Source organism: Peromyscus maniculatus, chromosome 1 (assembly GCF_049852395.1).
Source record: "Peromyscus maniculatus bairdii isolate BWxNUB_F1_BW_parent chromosome 1, HU_Pman_BW_mat_3.1, whole genome shotgun sequence".
Taxonomy (NCBI): Eukaryota; Metazoa; Chordata; class Mammalia; order Rodentia; family Cricetidae; genus Peromyscus; species Peromyscus maniculatus.
In genome coordinates, this window is record NC_134852.1 from 164,744,122 (window position 1) to 164,756,124 (window position 12,003).

At 42.7% G+C, this 12,003-nt stretch overlaps 1 protein-coding gene across 2 annotated transcripts in view; it reads left to right on the forward strand.

Annotated features, from left to right (window-relative positions):
* LOC102924734 (glycine N-acyltransferase-like protein Keg1) overlaps positions 1-12,003 on the forward strand; it is a 44,232-nt gene that overhangs the window by 17,556 nt on the left and 14,673 nt on the right. The window contains exon 1 of one of the 2 annotated variants that reach the window (XM_006996759.4): positions 8,179-8,294. The exons of the other annotated variant lie outside the window; for it this stretch is intronic. The gene's annotated coding sequence lies outside the window, so the exon portion shown is untranslated. Of the gene's footprint in view, positions 1-8,178; positions 8,295-12,003 lie in introns of those variants that run through there. 2 annotated transcript variants of the gene reach the window in all.

The following is a 12,003-nucleotide window of genomic DNA, read 5'->3' on the forward strand; positions in this document are numbered from 1 at the left end:
GGAAACAAAGGCATATCCTCTCCCACAACACAACGCATTTCTTGACTTCCATTCTGAAGTTAAGACATTCTTAACATATATAGGCTGGCTTAATTTTAGCAATTTTTTTCTGTAATCCGATGTCTCTCAGAAGCATTTGTCCTTTGCTCATCAGCATTCAAAAAAATTAAAGTCAATAAAACACAGTACAGGATCCAGATGCTCTGTGTATTTTTCATCTTTACATGGCTTATTATTTTTATATTACTTTATTCTCTCTTTAAAGACTTTATTATTTTAAAATTATTTGACCTTTTAATGACTGGCTATACCTAATTTTCTTTTCTTTCTTCTGCATCTAAACACATTTTTAAGCATTCTGTATCTGCTTAGAGGGTATTTTTGGTCTGGACCTGGCTTTACTAAGTACTTGTTGTGTGCTCTGACTGTGAGCCAAGCCTTAAACAGCTAGGTCATCCAATGTGTGGCTCCATTTAGCCACTGGTGGCTGGCTCTGTCCACTGTAGTTCTGCCTAACTATCTCAGCCGTGCCTAACCATCCCAGCTCTGGAAGTTTCTGTATCTGTGCTGGGGTAGGCATTTCTATCTAGTCTCCCACTGGTAGCATGCCATTCAAGTGCTCTGCTATATGGCAGGGCCTTTTAAAAGAGTCATGCCTCTGTATGCCATGACAACCAAGCTCACCTGAGTGACAGTAGTTGCCAGAAATCTGCATCCGACTCTGTGTTTGAAACTTGTTTTTTTCAGCTTTCTCAGACCTTATGTGGATATACATGACCTCACGTTGGGTGCCATATGTAGACAGACTTTCTTGTGGGCTGCCAGACCCCAAATAATGACACAGAGACTTATTACTAATTATAGAAGCTTGGCCTTTAGTTCATGTCCCAGCTAGCTCTTATAAATTAAATTAGCCTGTTTGTATTAATCTATGTTCTGTCGTACAGCTTTTACTTCTCTCCCATTCTGTATGTCCAACTTGCTCCCCATCTTGCTTGCAGCTCCCACCTGTCTTCTTCCCAGAGTTCCCCTTTCTCCCTGGAACTCCCACCTGTTCTCTTCTTTCTAGCTATTGGCCATTCAGCTCTTTATTAAACTGGTCAAAAGGCACCTTAGGTAGAGACACATCTTCACAGTGCACAAAAGTTTATCCCACAGCAGTCTTGTCCATGGGAGCAGTGTGTGTGAGCATTTCTGTGTTTCTCATTCCTTACAAAAACCTATATTCTCTTTGACTCCATATCCAAGGCATTCAGTGCCACCCCTGACCCCCGCCACAGGCTCTTACAAGCATATGATGCACATACATACACAGAAAAATACTCATACATTAGATAAAACATGCACATAAATAAATAAAAAAAATTTGTTTGATGATGTTGATCTGATTTGCTTCCCTGACATTCCTGTTGCTTAGAAACTCAAGACAAACAGTAAACTCTCCAACAACTAAAAAAAAAAAAATATGTTTGGTTCCCAGAATCCACATGGTGACTCATAATCATCTGTAATTACAGTTCCAGGGAATCAAATAACTTCTTTTGATCTTTGTAGGCACCAAGCACACATGTAGTACATACCCATATGTGCAGATGAAATATTAGTATCCATAAAAAATAAGTAAATAAATCTAAAAAACAAAAAAAATGTTCAGCAATAGTAGAATGCATATTCTGTACAAGAGTTTGTGGGACACTTGCCAATATAGACTATTGTGGTGATATATTTTGCATCCCAATAAAGCTTATCTGGGGATCACAGACCCAGCCACTAGAGTAGACAAAGAGGCCAGACTACGGTGGCACGCATCCTTAATCTTATCACTTGGGAGGCAGAGATCTGTCTGGATCTCTGTGGGTTCAAGGCCACAATGGGAACAGAGTCAGGCAGGAGTGACACATGCTTTTAATTCCAGCACTTGAGATCTCATGCCTTTGCTTGGAAGGCACACACGCCTTTAATCTCTGTAAATGACATGGCTGGGTGGAGAACTGTATATAAGGCATGAGGAGACAGGAACTAAGCAGCAGTTCAACTGAGACCCTCAGGGGTGAGGACTCAGAGGCTTTCAGTCTGAGGATTCATGGAAACAGGATTGGCGAGGTGAAGTTGGCTGTGGCTCGTTCTGTTTCTCTGATCTTTCAGCTTTCATCCTAATATCTGGCTCCTGGTCTTTTCTACTTATAAGACCTTTTAAGATTCATGTTGCAGACCATTTTTAAGGAACTGGTATCAGGGTAAGTACGTTTTCATGCAATAGTGGATCCAAAAAATGAATATTATGGATGTATCTGGAGACTCCACAAATTGTTTATAAGAACACAGTTATAAAGATGCTGTGTTTTAAAATGAAGAGATAAATTAAGAATGCTTTAACTGAATGAAGATATAACAAAAATTTGTAGAATGCAATGAATAAGTGAAAACTATGCTTCATTGTGTACTTATATTTTCAAATAGTGAAATAGTCTAATGTTTTATATTTCTACTTAAAATTAGAAACAGCACACAGCAAAGGATCCTCATGGTAAGCAAAATAGATGACAGTGCTAGACTAAGAGCAGAAATCAGTGAATGTCAGTGGATATAATAAATGAATGGATCCAAAATCGGATTATTTGAAAAGATCAATATATTAATAAATCTATAAACAAACTGACCATGAGATAAACAACAACAACAAAAACCCCTCTTTACCAACATCAGGAAACAAACAGGGGATATTATTACCCCAAACCCAGAAGACATTATAAAAAATATAAAGGGCTATCCTTAGCATCGTACTTACGAATTTCATAGCACCACCATACCAAGTGCTGCCTGAGGTTTAAAGGTCCGGGCACAGAAGAGAGGAAAGGCAACAGCTGTGTCATGCCTTGCGGCTTGGGAGGTCAGGACTCAACCAAGTGCCGCCTGTGACCCAACCAAGAGCACCGGCTTTCAGTGGTCAGGCACCATTGCGGTGGGAGAGCACACGGTGGGGAGGTGGAAGAGAGGGCGAGGCAGAATGGTTCGTGGGCTGGGGAGAGAGGCAGATCTGGAGAGGTGAGGGAGGTGAGGAACGGGCTGGCATGAATGACCTGCTGGCTACCTGAGTCCAGGGTGATGTCCAGACCTTGAGTATGGCCAAGGATGAGGTCTTGGTCAGGGGCCCCGAAGAAGCTGAGGGAGCATGTGTTGATGTCGGTGGCTCCTATTGCAGTTGGGGGCCAGTGTTGTCAACAGGGGCCATGGTATCTTCCTGGCCAGGGCTGTGGCTGAAGGCCATGTTTGGATCCGTGGCCCTGCTGCAGCCAGGGTCTGTACTGATGATGTTCGTAGCCCGTGTTGTCACCAAAGACCACATAGATGCCTGGGGTCTAAGCTGCAAGTTGTGGCCATGAGGGTCTCCAAGGGCCATGCGGTCACCAGGGACATGCAAATCTGAGTAGCCTGCACTGTTACCCAGGGCCATGGTGCCATTTGGGCCAGGGCTGCTGCCGACGGCCATGTCTGAATCCATGGCCCTACAACAGCCAGAGTCTGAGTTAATATCTGTGGCTCCTGATACCACTGAGGGCCATGCGAATGACTGGGATCTAGTCAGCCAGCTGAGACCGTGTTAGTATCCTAGGACCATGCCTCTGCTGGGACCATACTGATAAGGGTGGCCGGTGCTGCCACTTGGGGTCATGGAGACATCCAAACACAGGTTACTCCCTAGGGACATGTCTGGGTCAGTAGACTTGCAGTGGCTGGGGTCTGGATTGGTGTTCGTGGCTCCTGTTATGTAACCACCGAGGGCTCTGCAGATGCTCAGGGGCTGGTCAGCCATCTTAGACCATGTTGGTGCCCTAGAGCCATGCTGCTACTGGGGCTATACTGGTCTGGGTGGCCTGTGCTACTGCCAGGCCGTGGTGACATCTGGGCCCAAGCTGCTGCCAATGGCCATGTTTGGGTCCATGGTCTTGTTGTGGCTTGGGTCTGAGATGATGTCCATGGCCCATGTTAACACAAGGGCTCATTGGAGCCAGGCTGTGTTGAGCCAGCCCTGCCCTTCACTGGCCCTGGAATAGCTCTGCCCCTCTCTGGATACAGCAACAGGAGAGCTGGCCCTGCCCCTCACACGGGAGAGCTTACCCCTGCACTCATGGCCCTACCCTTCACCACAGGTGTGCACCTCACCTGGGCAGCAGACTAGAGCTGACCCTGCGGTCTGAGATGCCGGTGAGCTGATCCTGAGGGTGTGAGAGCAGGAGAGTTGACCCCATCCCTCATCTTCCTTGTGGTGGCATGGATGAGAGAAAGATGCCCTTCCCCACCTCACCCATTACCACCTGTGGCAGGTGAGAGAGCTGGCCCCTGGGCCATAAGAGTGGGAAAGCTAGCTCTGACCCTTACCGGCTGTAACACACAAGAAAGCAGGCTCTGCTCCCCATCTGGGCAGCACATTAGAGCTGACCCTGCTGTTGGGAACATAGGTGAGCCAGCCCTAAGGGTGTGAGAGAAGGACAGCTGACCTTGACCCCCCCTTATAAAACCCTTACAGTAATTGGGAGAGAGGGCCCTGCACCTTGTCTGGGCAAAAGATTACAGCTGGCCCTGGTGATGACCTGGATCTGAGGACCTGAGATCAGGAGAACTGGCCCCACTTTTTGCTGCAGGCTACATTGGGTGAGCTAGCTGAGGTGGTGCTGGAGAGCTCACCTGGATGGTGAACATGAAAGAAAGCTGGCGGGCTGACCAACCTAGTTACCACCCAGGCCCAGACATAGGCCTGTAAGTTGGCTCACTCCAACATCCACTGAATCTATGAACTGTTAGTGCATGTGAAGGGGATGAACCCACAGATCCAAAACTGCAGGATCTCCATGACACAGAAGAACAACAGGATATCCATGAAGAGCCCTAGTGAAAACCCATTACTGGTGGTAGAAACCAGAGGCCTCAAGGCAGATCAATGACTCTGGCAATGAACATTTGCAAGTAAAAAGGAGTGGACTAAAGGTTAAACTGTGATACTCAGTGGGCCACACTACAGTCTCCACGACAAGGTTCTTTTTTGTTTTATTTTGTTTTGCTTCTGTTTTGTTTGGTTTTTGGTTTTTCTTTTAAATTTGGTTTTGATTGGGGGTGGGAGGTTGCAAGGGCAAAGGGCTGATGTGAGTGGATGGAGAAATACGTGATATTGGAATGCATGATGTGAAAATCAATAAAATCCACCAAAAAATCAATAAAAGTTAAAAAAATGAAATTGTTTAGTTGCCTTTAAAACCTGTGTTAAATTCAACACAAATTCTGGCTGTCCTCAATCCATTAGAAAACTGATTTTCTCTGCTGAGTAGTATTCCATTGTGTATATGTGCTACAATTTATTTATCCATTCTTCAGTTGAAGGGCATCTAGGTTGTTTCCAGGTTTTGGCTATTACAAACAATGCTTATATAAACATAGTGAGCAAGTGCTCTTGTGGTATGATTGAGCATTCCTTGGGTATATGCCCAAGAGTGGTATAGCTGGATCTTGGGGGAGATTGATTCCCAATTTTCTAAGAAAGTGCCATATTGATTTCCAAAGTGGTTGTACAAGCTTGCATTCCCACCAGCAGTGGAGGAGAGTTCCCCGAGTTCCACATCCTCTCCAGCATAAAGTGTCCTCAGTGTTTTTTATCTTAGCCATTCTGACAGGCATAAGGTGGTATCTCAGAGTTGTTTTGATTTGCATTTCCCTGATGATTAGGGATGTTGAGCAATTCCTTAAATGTCTTTCAGCCATTTGAGTTTCCTCTGTTGAGAATTCTCTGTCTAGTTCTATAGCCCATTTCTTAATTGGACTGTTGGTCGTTTTGATGTCTAATTTCTTGAGTTCCTTATATATTGTGGATATCAGTCCTCTGTCAGATGTGGGGTTGGTGAAGATCTTTTCCCATTCTGTAGGCTGTCGCTTTGCCTTGCTGACTGTATCCTTTGCTCTACAAAAGCTTCTCAGTTTCAAGAGGTCCCATTGATTGATCGTTTCTCTTAGTGCCTATGCTACTGGTGTTATATTTAGGAAGTGATTTCCTATGCCAATGAGTTCAAGACTACTTCCTACTTTCTCTTCTAGCAGGTTCAGAGTAGCTGGATTTATGTTGAGGTCCTTGATCCACTTGAACTTAAGTTTTGTGCACAGTGACAGATATGGATCTATTTGCAGCCTTCTACACGTTGATATCCAGTTATGCCAGCACCATTTGTTGAAGATGCTTTCTTTTTTCCATTGTACACTTTTGGTTTGCAGGCAAATGGATGGATCTAGAAAAAATCATCCTGAGTGAGGTAACCCAGACTCAGAAAGACAAATATGGTATGTACTCACTCATAGGAGGATACTAGATGTGGAACAAGGATGACTGGATTGCTACTCACATCACCAGTGAGGCTACCTGGAAAACAGAACCCCAAGAAAGACATGGGGATCACCCAATGATGGAGAAATGGATGAGATCTACATGAACAGCCTGGACATGAGTGGGAGCAATGAAGGGCGAGGGTCGAGGGAAAGAGAGCGGGAGATCCCAGCTGGATCAAGAACAGAGAGGGAGAACAAGGAATAGGAGACCATGGTAAATGAAGACCACATGAGAAAAGGAAGAAACAAAGTGCTAAAGAGGCCCACAGAAATCCACAAAGATACCCCCATAAAAGACTGCTGGCAATGGCCGAGAGACAGCCGGGACTGACCTACTCTGGTGATGGGATGGCCAAACACCCTAATAGTTGTGCCAGAAACCTCATCCAAGTACTGAGGAATCTGGATGCAGACATCCATGGCTAGATCCCGGGTGGAGTGCTGGGAGTCTAATTAGCTAGAAAGAGGAGGATTTATATGAGCAAGAATTGTTGAAACCAAGGTTGGATAAAGCACAAGGACAAATAGCCAAACGAATGGAAACACATGAACTATGAACCAAAGGCTGAGGGGCCCCCAACTGGATCAGGCCTCTGAATAGGTGAGACAGTTGATTGGCTTGATCTGTTTGGGAGGCATCTAGGCAGTGGTACCAGGTCCTGGGCTCTCTGCATGAGATAGCTGTTTGAAACCTGGGATTTATACAGGGACGCTTGGCTCAATCTGGGAGGAGGGGACTGGACCTGCCTGGACTGAGTCTATCAGGTCGATCTCAGTCCTCGGGGGTGGCCTTGATCTGGAGGTGGTGGGAATTGGGGGTGGGCTGGGGGGAAGGGGAGGGGGGCAGGAAGCGGGAGAACAAGGGAATCTGTGGTTGTTATGTAGAACTGAATAGTATTGTAAAATAAAAGAAAACTGATTTTGTAATTAATGTTTTCTTTCTATTTATTCTATTCACCTTTTACATCAAGAATCATGACCTCACTCATTTCTCCATCCCATTGTATCTGCCCTCCGCCAAACACAGCTCCCCCCCAAATTAAACAAAATTTAAGAGAAAAAAAGGACAAAAAATCTCATCATGGAAGCTGCAGTGTGACACAGTGAGTCACGCAGAAAACCCCTTTGTTTATATATCTTTACTTGCAAGTGTTCGTTGCAAAGATTCATTGGTCTGCTTGGAGGCCTCCGCTTTTACTACACTATCGATGCTAGACCCTCACTAGGACTCTTCTTGGATATCCTGTTGTTGCTTCTTCAGGTGCCAGACCCTCATGTGGTTCACATAGATACCTGCAAGCAGAACACTCATACACACAAAGTAAAATAAATAAGTCTTTGTCAAAAAACTGTTATTGCTGACTGCTTGGTCTGCATCACTGTAAGCTGTCTGAAGCACACACAGGCATGAGAAAGAAATATGGAGAAAAATTTCAGCTGCTCTATTCATGAGGATGTCTGCTCTGTATGTGTATAGATAAGGAATTCTAATTTTTACAGAACTAATTTCACCCAACACCGATGGCTTCCATCTTGTTACTGTAGCAGGAAACTGGGAAGAGTGGAATGATGAAAGGCATTTTCTAACCAATCACGTATCCTTTCTTGTCCTGGTCAGCTGTTTTCCTGTGGACCAAGAAAATAATGTATGAAAAGCAGAGAGAGCATACACTATCAGAATCTTAAATTTGCATAGTCATCCTCCTGGGCACACATCTATGGGAAGGACTTGGATACTCCTGACTCTCAAGACAGCCAGAATTTTGTTTTTCTACTTTTCAGTAAAAAACAAGGTCCAGAGTACATCCTCAGTCTAAAGATTTCTGTAAAACATTTACCAAAAAACTGAATGCTAGCATTTCAGGGAAAATGTGCTGCCTGTTATTTGTTCTGAGGAGTCTCTCTGTGTGGATGCAGATTTATAGGTAAGGGCTTATCATAGAACAATGGTGATACCTGGTCCTTTCCCTCATACAAGGTGGGAAAAGTCAAACGTTGATGGTTTTAGATAGGAAGTACTGATCTTTTTTGTGGGTGCCTATACAGTGAAAATTGGGATTATTCAATTCGAGAAGCATGTATACCTACTAATATGCACCATATGGAAAAATCTCTTTTTTCTAAATTTTGAGATTATAATTTGATTACACTATTTCCTTTCCCTCCCTGTAAACTTTCTATTTACCCCTCCAAGCTCTTTCAAATTCATGATCTCTTCTTAAACCAATTTTTTAACGAGGACTATGGGGGTCCAGCCCCTCGATAGTCCCCTCCCAGGGTCCGCGGAAGGCTCTATCAACCAGCAGAGAATCTTTAGGGTCGGTAAATCAGTCTACGCACTCAGAGTTCTTTGATCCATTCGCTTTAATTCCTCTGGCATAACATCCTTTATACACAGCTTCAGTTCTGTTCTCATGTCTAGCTCCTTTCTTGCCTGATTTCTCTCTATATTTATCTACTGTCCCCTCTATGTTCTATCTTAATTCCTTCATCTAGTTCTGTCCCTTCTAGGTTCTCATCTATCTAGTTCTTTCCCCTATCAGCTCCTCTCCTGTCTCCTTCTCTCTCATCTGGCTCTTCCTCATCTTGTTCTTCCCCATCTGGCTCTTCCTCATCTTCCATCTCGTTCCTCTAGTCCTCTCTTTTAGCTCTTCAATCTAGTTCTTCCCCATCTCAGCTTGTTCCTCTCAAGTTCTTACCCATCTCGTTCTTCCATTCTCTTCTCTCTTCTCTCCTGTCCTCTGCTTTACAGTTATATATCTCCCCAAAATCACAATCCTCCCCTCCACCCAGGACACTCAGCCTGAACTTCCTCAGGCAGTGATTGTCCACTATCAGGATCAAATGGAGGGTTGATAAGAATTACAAAGAAGGGCACTAGTTGTTAATTACCATTTGTGACCCAAAGGGGAAGTGACTAATGAATCAACTAAAGGCTAAATATGGGTAACATCTAAGAAGAGGGGTCTTACGTGCACAACTATAACCTTAAATGTGTTTGGTAAAGGATGTTAAAAATCTATAAGTTGCTAGGTCAATGGGAGAAAATAAAACTGTCTTCTTTTTTCCTGTGGCTCCTCTCTGTCCAAGCTGTCTGCCGTTTTTCTGCAGGGTGGGGGAAAGTGTGCTCAGTCTCTAGGCAACCTGTGTACAGCTAGATGCCTCTGGTGATACAGGGAGGTTTGAACTGGGAGTTCTGGCTGAGCATAGCTGTTAGCACAGAAGTTTATCTAAATATTCCTAGAAGTGGTTAGGTAAGTAGTTAGAGGTCTATAAAGTTAGTAAGGCTGTAAGAAAGAAGGGCCTAAGCTAAATTGTGTAAAACTATTACTTAGTGTCCACCTGGCCTAGGCGGCGTCTTCTTGTGAATTTACTGTAAGTCAGGAGACTTGTACGTGGGCTGCTATCACTTGTTAGTCCTTGGAGGTTGGGCGCCCCCCTGGGTGGTGTCTCCTTGTGGAATTTAAGTCAGGAGACTTTCAGGTGGGCTGTTATCATTGTTAGTCTTTGGCAGTTGGGCGTTCACCTGGGTGGTGTTTCCTGTAGTCCTTGAAAGTGGCTAAGGGATATAACTGGTTCCAGAGAAAGCCTTTCCTGAGGCTGTTCTCCAAATACCTGGAATGTGTATGTCCAGAGAGTGATCAGTCTACACTGTTAGTCCTTCTTAGGGGAAAGTCAATTGGGAAAACTATGAAGGCACACATGATTTTCATAACAGAATACAGCTGATATATAACAAGCCAAGTAACACCAAAAACTCCTTGGGATTTGGCTTCCTCTGGAGGAATTCCCTGATCCCTCCAGGTAGTGACTTTGCCATAACCAGCTGAGTTCTTATGATATATTTCTGCGGCCCGCAACAATTTTTATTGTATATAAATATTTATTTACATACATATTCCTAAATACAACCCATTCTGTCCATAAAATGCTATGTTTGTATTTTATGTATGTATTTTTTTAGGGCTGGCCATTTGGCACTGGACAACCAATTGGTGTGCTTTTCCTTGGGGAAGGCAACTTCTTCCATTCCCAGCTTTCCTCTCTGGACTGTAGTTCTTTAGGTAGTTTTGACTCTTGTGGACTTTTTCCATCCAGTTTGGTGTATTTATTGGTGTCAAAATTCCTGAGAGAACTGTGGCAGGTTTTCCATTCCAAACAGATAAGTACTATGGAGAGATTATGAAAGCTGGCTAGTATATTTGGTTAGCAATATTTGCAAAGAAGCATGATGCTCCAGCTAACATTTATTCAGCCCCTATGGGACAGGGATGCTGGGCAGATGATAATACCTTTAATTCTTTAGGAGACATCTCTTTCATTGGATAAATACTTCCCATGAGAGTAAAGTGTCTCAGGCAAATCTAAGATGGGATATGCTGAGAAATATGAAGAAGAATATGAAGCAGTTTCACTGTTAATTCATATTATCTAAAAACGGAAGCAATTTCTATTTCTAAAATTTTAATATCATTTTAATTTATTTTCTGTATTTTTCCATATTCTGATTCAGATTGCATATTAAATGTGCATAAACTCATACATAATCAAAGTTTATGTACTACTTTATTTTATATGTTTTATCCTTTTAATTTAGTACTTTTCCACTTGCACATATGTATCATAATTTTTATGTTAATAGTTCCTTAGAGTAGTGACCGACTGCGAGCTTATGATTATAATCTCATCACAGTTTGGACACAGTCACTGCATTTTTTTCTCCTATTCCTTAAAGGCTTCATAAAAAACTATTCTTTGGATGCATTTTATCCAAATTGTTCTACCTGGATGTATTTTCAATAATGTGAAAACTCAGTCTGAAGAGCCTAAAAGCCAAAATGGACTTTATCCATGAACAATACTAAGACTTCCCATTTCTATAGCCTCTTCAGGTTTCAGTCTCTACCATTAACTGGATATCATGCTTTTGTCATTATTTTCATTGCACTTGCTCATTTATTATTTGTTTGTTTGTGTGTGTGTGTGTGTGTGTGTGTGTGTGTGTGTGTGTGTGTGTGTCTGCACATTTCTTAAACACTCCCATGTTATTCAGTTTGCTGGCATTATAACAAGGCCTGAGATTTTATACCAAATTTACTTTGCCTTTTTTGCTTGTGACACACTCAGAAAATGTTTCTACCAAAAAAAAAATCAGATTGCCTATAGGGATATTAGATTCTCACTATTTTGATACTCTCCAGGACATAAGGATAAATGTAGGAAACATTTTTGTTTCTTTTGCCAAGAAGCCTGGGGATTCTGTTATATGGTCAGCTGCATACATGATTGCCTTCAAAAACAAAGAATGAATTATCTTGGTCAAAATATAATAGAGTCCAATTTTAGTATCTCTGCTCTAATGTTACCAAGGAATAAAAAGAAAAGGCATATATCAACATTACCATAAATGAAGAAGGGAATACTATACAGAACTACAGACAATAAAAGAATGATAAGAAAATAGCAAGACAAGTAATACTAAATGCTACTTGAAAAACATAGAAATCTACTGCTGTCGAAGCTTCCTAGAATATATACTTATATGAATTCAATCTAAATGGCGTCTCCAAATAATATGGAAGACAGGGCCCCAACTAGACATCATAAGCCATGAAATTAAACCTCCAGGTGCCA